The sequence below is a fragment of the Paramisgurnus dabryanus genome, chromosome 6 (assembly GCF_030506205.2).
Source record: "Paramisgurnus dabryanus chromosome 6, PD_genome_1.1, whole genome shotgun sequence".
In the NCBI taxonomy this organism is placed as follows: Eukaryota; Metazoa; Chordata; class Actinopteri; order Cypriniformes; family Cobitidae; genus Paramisgurnus; species Paramisgurnus dabryanus.
Window position 1 is genome coordinate 13,851,078 of NC_133342.1, and position 8,491 is coordinate 13,859,568.

Below are 8,491 nucleotides of genomic sequence, written 5' to 3' on the forward strand. Positions count from 1 at the left end.
AAGAGTCAAAGAGCATTTCACTTTATGTGGTGCTGCGCAGGAAGTTCGGCAGCGAGGACATCAGAGTACCGCGAGAGCAAGTCGAAATGTTACAAAAGGGTCCGCCTTTACCTTTGCTCTCGCGTTACTCTGATGTCATACGCCGATCAGTCAGCTCCGCACCTTTCGAACACACAAAGCGTCAAGGTCTGGATGAAAAGCAGAGACCTGCCCGGATTCCACGCACGCAGATACCCTCAGAAAACAGCAATTTTAATCAACCATCACTCGCGTGTGCATGTTTGCAAGCAGTACAAGCCTGCGTGATGTTTGCGGTGACAGGTTTTAATAAAAAAACGTCAATTGATATTTGACATCTATAAACAATAATATATACGAAATATAATTATATGGTCTTGACATACACATTATCTGTTGCTTTAGTTTAATATAAACTACTCATTTGGTTTATTTGATTTTGACAGTCCCTCTATCACAAATCATCACTTTACGCTTCTCTTTCTCAGTGGATAAACTGAATCAAAGCTGCTGTTATCTGCAGTTACAGAGACCAGTAGCCCATTCATTAGATTTTATCAGAAGAAAAGCATAATAGAAGTGTATAAAATAATAGTAAAGACTCTAATCTCAGGCATTTAAACTCAGTAAAAGCTTTTATTTCAATTTAATTTCTAAAATATGATTCGATTTGTACTGTGAACCATTTTAACGCAGTCTTTTCCAACTATTTAACACAGAAATAGCTAAAATCCACACTATTATCAATTGGCAAATGGTTAGGACTCAGAAGTTGGCAGCTCTGCAAACTTTTAAAAGCCTTAAGATCAGCACCAGTGTATGGGGATATCCCGTTTACCACATAGTGGTACAAATCATGCGGGCTGAAGTCGGGCAGATTCGGCGATTTAATGAGGTCCGTGAAAATTGAAGGAGGAAGAAGGTAAGGGTCGGTATCCAGTCCCGCTATCTCTAACTTCTCTAAATAGCGCTTTTTGTGAGGACCTACCAAATGCCCTACCTCGACCGATAACGGCACAACAACTTCCTTAATATAAGAAGCCATGTATTTTAGTGTAATATATATTTAAACTGTTTAAAACTAATCAAAAATCCCGCTCGTCTATTACTAATCAACCTAGTGCGCCAGTGATTTTGCCGTCCAGCATGGCGTCGTCACGTGGTCTCGGTCACGTGTTTGCAAAGGGTCTATAGTAAACTTTATTATAAAAGCCTGCTTACATACTATATTACTGTGCAAACTATATGGAAACACCAAATGTAGCACATAGAAAGTATTTGTTGAAATGATTATAAAACTATTTCATTTGTTAACATTATTTTACTATAGTAAACTTTATTATAAAAGACCGCTTACATACTATATTACTGTGCAAACTATATGGAAACACCAAATTTAGCACATAGAAAGTATTTGTTGAAATGATTATAAAACTATTTCACTTATTAACATTATTTTACTATAGTAAACTTTATTATAAAAGACTGTTACATACTATATTACTGTGCAAACTGTATGGAAACACCAAATGTAGCACAAAAAAAGTATTAATTGAAATGAATGTTCTACATTATTTCACTATGGTAAACTTTTTTATGAAAGACTGCTTACTTATAAGTGCTATGTTTTTACTTATTAGGTTTTAAGGAGAATGCAACATGTTCCAGGTCCTCTTACCTGCGTGATTCATCATCCAGGTTTTGCACAAATTGTCTAAATCCCTACACACAGAACATTTATTGTACCGACTATAAGCCTTTGAGGTGCAGGACTAGAGTAAGTTTTATTACATTTTTAAACCAATAAAACTAAAGTATCATTATAGTAACAAAGTACCCAAAAGAACAAAAGATGTAACTTTAAAGAAAATATAATAGTCAGTCAAAAGTTTTTTTTATTTATTACAAATATATATTTAAATGTTAAACAATATACAAATAAACATACTTTAGTAACCATATTGTGCTCTTGTTTCAAAAAAATTTCAATTCATTTCTTACAGCTATCTATTCAGATAAATGGCATATCAAAGCTTTGTCAGCTGGTGCTATTTAAGACGACACTATAAGGTTATCATCCTGTCGTGTGTTGTTCTCCAGATACGCTTGGAGCTTCCTGATCAGATCGGTCACAATTTTGGCTTTCGACGACCCCTGCACTGAAGATGGCATGCAATCACGTCCTCCTTTGAAGGTCTCTCAAACTGTGATGCCAGGTCCATTGGAATCGGGGCTTCCTTCAGCTTATCTTCAAATACCTCATCAAACACAAGCCTGATCACATCCTCCACATAACTGTAGAAATATTGCAGTCAATAAATCTTTTGTTTTGATCATTTATTTCCCTGCTTCATACATTAAGTTTTTAATTATGAATGTATTTGAAATAAAACATTACTGCTTACGGTGTGTCACTTGTGTGTTTTGGGAACATAGCCTTGTACTTTCCCTCTCCTGCTTTTGTTACGGCTTGGTGACATTGTAATGGATGGCTGCAAGGTACAAATACCTGTAAAATATAAACAAGCAATTAATTTATTGTAAAAGTAAATACTACTTTATTTAACACAGTTACTTAAATACCTGCACAGCATTCCAATAAATGAGAAAATCAAATTTTTTTTGCTGCAAATCTGAAATCTCAGGCTACGGACGGCAAAGGCATCCACTGATGATGGTGATGGAAACATTGTGAAACGATGCTACTGCCTGGGTTTCTATTATTATGCAGAGAAAAAAAACTTTATCATCATCAGTTATACATCTAAGACTGGTAGTGGTTTCACTAGCTAAATACATTATATGTGTTACACACCTTTGCTCCTCATATGCCAGTCTGACTCCTTGTACTGTGTGTAATGATGTTGCATGTTTGCATACAGTGTAGAAGGATGTGTACAGCTGCGAATCTAGGATATAGACAAATAAAACAAACATGTATTGAGTCAAAAATACATATTATAACAATAGAGTACAAACGACTATAACTCGTTAGACTATTCATTAAAACGTTAATGTATTACATATTACATGGCCCAACATTAGCAACACACATTACGTGTTTACTTCGTTTCAAAATCTAAGAAAGCTTCAAGTAAATACAACAGTAAAATACATATAACTTTAAACAAATCATCTGTACTTAGAGTTTCTTGAGTTTGATCATGAGAACAAATTTTACTGGTAACAGTTTAGCTGGCATTTGTATTTGTATTTAGCTTAGCAACTTAGCAAGTTTGTAAACATGTCTAAACCAACATCGATAAAAAAAACGATAGTCTGCATAATTCGACATACACGTGTGTAAATATGGTACGTTGTTTATGAAATACAGTATTACAAAACAAAACAATTAGCTTGCAAGCTTAGCTCTACACGCACATTATGTTAATCTCCGGTTACCGGTTACGTAACGTACAGTAAAAGGCAAAAAATTATGGAACGCGAACAGGGACAAATGTATTAACAAGAAACGCGTGAAATTTGGACGCTTCAACATGTACAGTTTGTCCGCATCAATACGGTTACTTTGTTCGTGTCTTTGCGTCAAACCGGACACCAGCCAATGCCATTGCCATATTCAAGGATATATTTGCATTTGTGATGTGATGGTAACATCAGACGTCGAATTTGTTCGTGAGGGATGACACGACATCAGGTAAGCAAATACCTATGCAAACGTCAGACGTAATATTTGTACGCGAATGACATCGTGATAATGCGTTGGCATGTACGAATGCAAACGTAAGTATAACGTGTTGCTTCGTTGTTTATGATGTCAGATACTAGGCTTGTTTGAGATGCAGCTTGCCTCGCCTGAAATATAGGCGAGAGTAGCCGGCTGCAGTGAGGGGAGGAGTAAAAAAAGTGGAGGCAAGCCTATGGAAGGCCAACAGGGAAAAAACATGTTGAAAATACGTGTTAACACGCACTACGTGTTAACGCGTAAATCACGTGTTAACACGCACTACGTGTTAACGCGTAAATGCGTGTTAACACGTGATTTACGCGTTAACACGTACCTACACTGTTTTCTTTACCACCACCTACTGGTGTGGAGCTTTGAAAACACAGAAACAAACAAGGCTTGGATATCACAGGATGTTATCTAAAATATATTTTGAGCATTTTATAAAAGCATTAGTAGGCTACAACTACATATTTTTGAACAGTTAACTATAATCGTTCAACCCTTGAAATTCATGACCACTTTCACACATTTTTCCAAACTATATTTTTAAATACACTTTAACTTTATCATGCTTCTAAAGCCTAACTGGTAACTGACAAATGAAAACAGGACATTATGTTTTCATAGGTCAACCCATATGCATTATATTTGTTTGTTAGTCCCTTTGATACCCACCGTAAGTCTTATGAAGCTGCTATTGGTTTAGATAGCTTTATAGTAAATATAGTAGTTTTGCTTTATCCTTCAAAGTATAATTGATCAATTATAATTTTTTTATTATCATTAGACACACACAGGAAAAAAAAACAATAAATTACACTGGTGAGGATCATATACGTCCTCCAGATGCTGTGTTGTCTGTGTAAAATGTGTTGCGGTTGTAAAAAGAGGAATACTATGTGAATGACTCCTTTTTCTTGGGATGTTTTTATCTTTGCTGGAGATGGAGCAAGCAGTACTGTAGACTCCAAATACTCATCCTTTTCAATATTGTAATGAAAACAGAGATGTATACCATAGTTTAATGTTGCATGTGCAAATAAACAGTTGTTCTGATATGATGCTCTCTATTTTCCTTGGCTTTTTTCATAAGGGTTAAAGTGCCTGACACACTACTAGTAGAATACATTAGGAATGAAGAAAGATACATGATGCTTTTAAAATAACATAATATTTAACTTTTATTTATGCCATTAAACAGTAATTACTAAATTTAAGACTCAAACTCCACAGGAAGAAATATCTTTGCTTTTCCATAGCATTTCTTCATTTAATAATTGATTAGTTCGTAAATTGTTGAGGAGACAGGAGCTTTGCAGTATCCAGATGTGATAAAGAACATGGCCCTTCCATTGTATGGCACATCGCATGGAGTATGAACTACCCTATCTTATGTGATTTTGTTAAATGGTTTATGAAGCCTTTAATGGACAGTGGTCCCCCTTCAAAAACAGCAGACCTCCAACATCAAGCTTAGCAGAGCTGGGGTGGTTGGTGAGAATCATTTTGGTTGGCTGAAGAAAGATGGTGATGACCTCAGAAGTGCAATGCCTGCAACACATAAATGGTAAAGTTTATTGTGCTGCCCTGGGAAATGGGTGACCTAGGAATGTTAGTATATGTAGGCCTAATGCACATCACAGCCTGTAAACTGTTAAGTCTTATAACTTCATACAATCAGAATGTACTGTAGTAAAAACATAAATGAAAAAGAAAACAGAACTTTATTACATGTACTCTAGTAAGAATTAGGCAAATTATATGGAATATAAACTCCAAAAGGATTTTTTTTTTGCTCAGTTGTAAATGAATCTTATTTAATATTTGATTATTAATAAAACCCATAAACCACAAACATTGGCAACAAAGGGATATAATTGTTTTCAACCAAAAACATTGTAATAGGTAGTATTGACATAGGAAACAGAAATACAGACTCTCTAAAAAATGCTAGGCCCATCATAAAGACAACTGTGTAACTAGAAATCAATATTAAAAGGTATAAAGTTGAGACCTTACTTACATCACTTGGTCAAAAAAAGTCACAGACTCAACTGTAGGCACAAAACAGTTTATTGAATGCACAATGAAAATCTCAATTCCAGAATGCAGAGACTCACCAAGCAGCAGGGTGGCACTAAATTGAGTCACTGCTGAGAATGGCACCTTGCAGAAAGAGTCAGAGTGCAAGGCATCAGTCAGGAAATGTTATCAGGGAGAGCAGCGAGGCAGGCAGACGGGATGAAGAGAGCCAAAGAAGAGCCAACCGATGTGAAGCTAGGCATAGAGAGGGAAGATGAGGCTGGGAGAACGGGGCAGATGGCATCAGGGCACAATCTGGAGAGAACAGAGAAGAGTCAGAAAGAAAAAGCACTGACAGCGCATCTCATAATTAATGAGATGATGACTAGACGGAGGGGAGGATATAGCCTGGGATACACTGCATGATTTTTGGCGGTCCCAAACGAAAGATTACCATCGTGAAACATTTGTGGCAATTTCTGTGATCGTGGCTCTTCGGTGGTCCTATGTCGACCAGCTTACCAGTATTTGTTTAACACTAGCACATGCTGGTGACATTGCACTTAACTGGAGTCACAGTCATCACAACCTATGAGTCAATAGGTGTCATCATTATACAGTCTACATGCTTGTCGTACCCAAGTTTAAATGATCCATGTCGCACAGTGTGATAAGGTAATGATATTATAGGAGAGCAAAAATCTTGCAGTGTATCCTGGGCTTAAGACAATGACTGGTACGTGCATGGCCACCTGTCAAAACAAACCAATGACAAAACACACAGCGTACAAAACACATAAACAGAAACAACCAATCAGAACAAAGCTGTGACACACTTGTAGCTATAGTATTCAATCAGATACTGGTTGCCCAAATTCATTGATTGTTTCATTAGACAGAAACAGGTTTTGGAATGTTTGGTGTGATGGTTGCTGTATCGGTCAGGTTAACAAGTGAAAACTGAATATTTCATTTAGTATGAAAAGTAAAAGTTACACTCTGATTTTGACCTTAAATGCTTAAAAATGTCTAAATTAAGTGCAGGTGCAAAGTCATAAATATATGAATTTGTGACAGTTCTACTGTTTGCACTTGAAATAAACACAGACATGACATGTAGATAATAAAAATCTTTAACAAAAATATCATCTGAAAAAGGATAAAGATGTTTTAACAATTTAAAACAAAACTGTTTACTAATAATAAAACAGACAATAGCAGAAAGAATAAGCATGCATGTTTAAGTTAAGAAGAATAATGAGCTTTTTAAAAAGTACCTGTATGTCCAGTTGTGCGGTCTGGAGTACATTGCTTTGCATGTAGTCCTATAAGGATCGCTTGGTCTTCTTGAATATATTAAGTCCTATAACTGCTTCAAGTATGCATTCTCTCATCAGGCCCACTCTTACAGCCTCAGGGTGGGTCATTGTTCATAATTTGGTCATCTAAATAAGCTTCGGTCAATCTTGTGAATAAACACTGGGTGAATAATCTGTGAAAGACAAGCATATAGAAAACCATAAAAAGTTGCTTGTATTAGTAATAACTAGAATCAGATTTGTTTTTATGATTTTTGAAACAATGGTTATTCAAATGTAAAATCATAGTATTAATGTAAAATCAACAAGGAAATTATATAGACCAACTTACTCTAATAATGCTACACAGTAGGCCTACAAAGGAATATAGTTTCCCTCATATTTGGACAGATCTGTGTTATTTACTCTCTTGCCAGTTTGTCATGAGTCATAACTTTATGTTCATATTTTTAAATGAATAACAAACACAACGCATTCATTTAAACAGCACTAAAATTTTACCTCACTATATTGTCTCCATCTGGGAAAGCCTGACACTGTTTCCACTAACTTATGTTATTGCAGTTATAAAGACTTTTGCCCAAGGCCATTTATCTAACAAAACGGTTTTCTGTTGTTGTTACTGCTGCTGCTTTTGCGTTTGTATTCCTCCATAGTACTTTTTGGCTCTTCCGTGTGGTTACGTTACCCTTCCGTCAGCGTACCTGGCTTATGATGGCTATGAGGTAAGCTTACGGCAAACTCGACGTAATGCTTGGATCACTATATCATTAATTATTCACACAATGACAGTGCCTGTCGTAACGCATTCGCTGCAATATAATTATTCATAAGCTTGTGAGCGAGCACTTACCTAATGCTTACGATGAGCTGACGTTACAATCTTCATCTTCTTCTTTTGGTTTAATGGCGGGTTACGAACCAACTTTAAAGGTGCATACCGCCACCTGCTGTGATGGAGTGTGAAAAATAATGATCTGCCTCTTCTATATCCTGTTATATAACACACTATTCTTAATAAATCTCAAACTGCATTTGGCTTCCTGATTTTGGATCTTCATTTAATAAGTTGGCTATAGTAAAATCATTGCATGCTATTGCTTGTAAATCTTCCTTTAAAATACGACTCAAAATGATAGTGGCGAAGAAGTCATCTGCCATCTTGTGATCATTAGTGGTAACGACATGCAATGCACGAGTTATTGTTTTTAAAGCCAGTTTCATTGAAAGCATGGTTTACCGACAATGCATTAATGATCTTATCATTTTAATAATATATTAATAAAGCTATGTCCAAAGTTAAGAATATGAACGCAAAACACTAAATGACAAACATTAAGTGGTGTTTTCCCGGACAGGGGTTTTCTTAAACCAGGATTAAGCCTAATTAGTAAAAAATAAACAAACATACCTTACTAAAAACATTACTTGTGTGCATTTT

At 35.8% G+C, this 8,491-nt stretch overlaps 2 long non-coding RNA genes across 6 annotated transcripts; both read right to left on the reverse strand.

Annotated features, from left to right (window-relative positions):
• Positions 1 to 2,206: 2,206 nt before the first annotated feature.
• On the reverse strand, positions 2,207 to 3,754 carry LOC135747193 (uncharacterized). Its single transcript, XR_010531745.2, has 4 exons — positions 2,834 to 3,754; positions 2,602 to 2,735; positions 2,424 to 2,527; positions 2,207 to 2,313 (listed from the first exon to the last, which is right to left on the reverse strand). It is a non-coding gene; the product is annotated as an uncharacterized lncRNA (long non-coding RNA).
• Positions 3,755 to 5,111: 1,357 nt separating this feature from the next.
• LOC135748907 (uncharacterized) lies at positions 5,112 to 7,994 on the reverse strand. Of its 5 annotated transcripts, none has more exons than XR_010532253.2 (4): positions 7,904 to 7,994; positions 7,009 to 7,223; positions 5,830 to 6,046; positions 5,112 to 5,260 (listed from the first exon to the last, which is right to left on the reverse strand). It is a non-coding gene; the product is annotated as an uncharacterized lncRNA (long non-coding RNA). The 5 variants fall into 5 exon arrangements; XR_010532257.2 differs by lacking the exon at positions 7,904 to 7,994 and adding an exon at positions 7,710 to 7,897; XR_010532259.2 differs by lacking the exon at positions 7,904 to 7,994 and adding an exon at positions 7,755 to 7,862.
• Between the last annotated feature and the right edge of the window lie 497 nt (positions 7,995 to 8,491).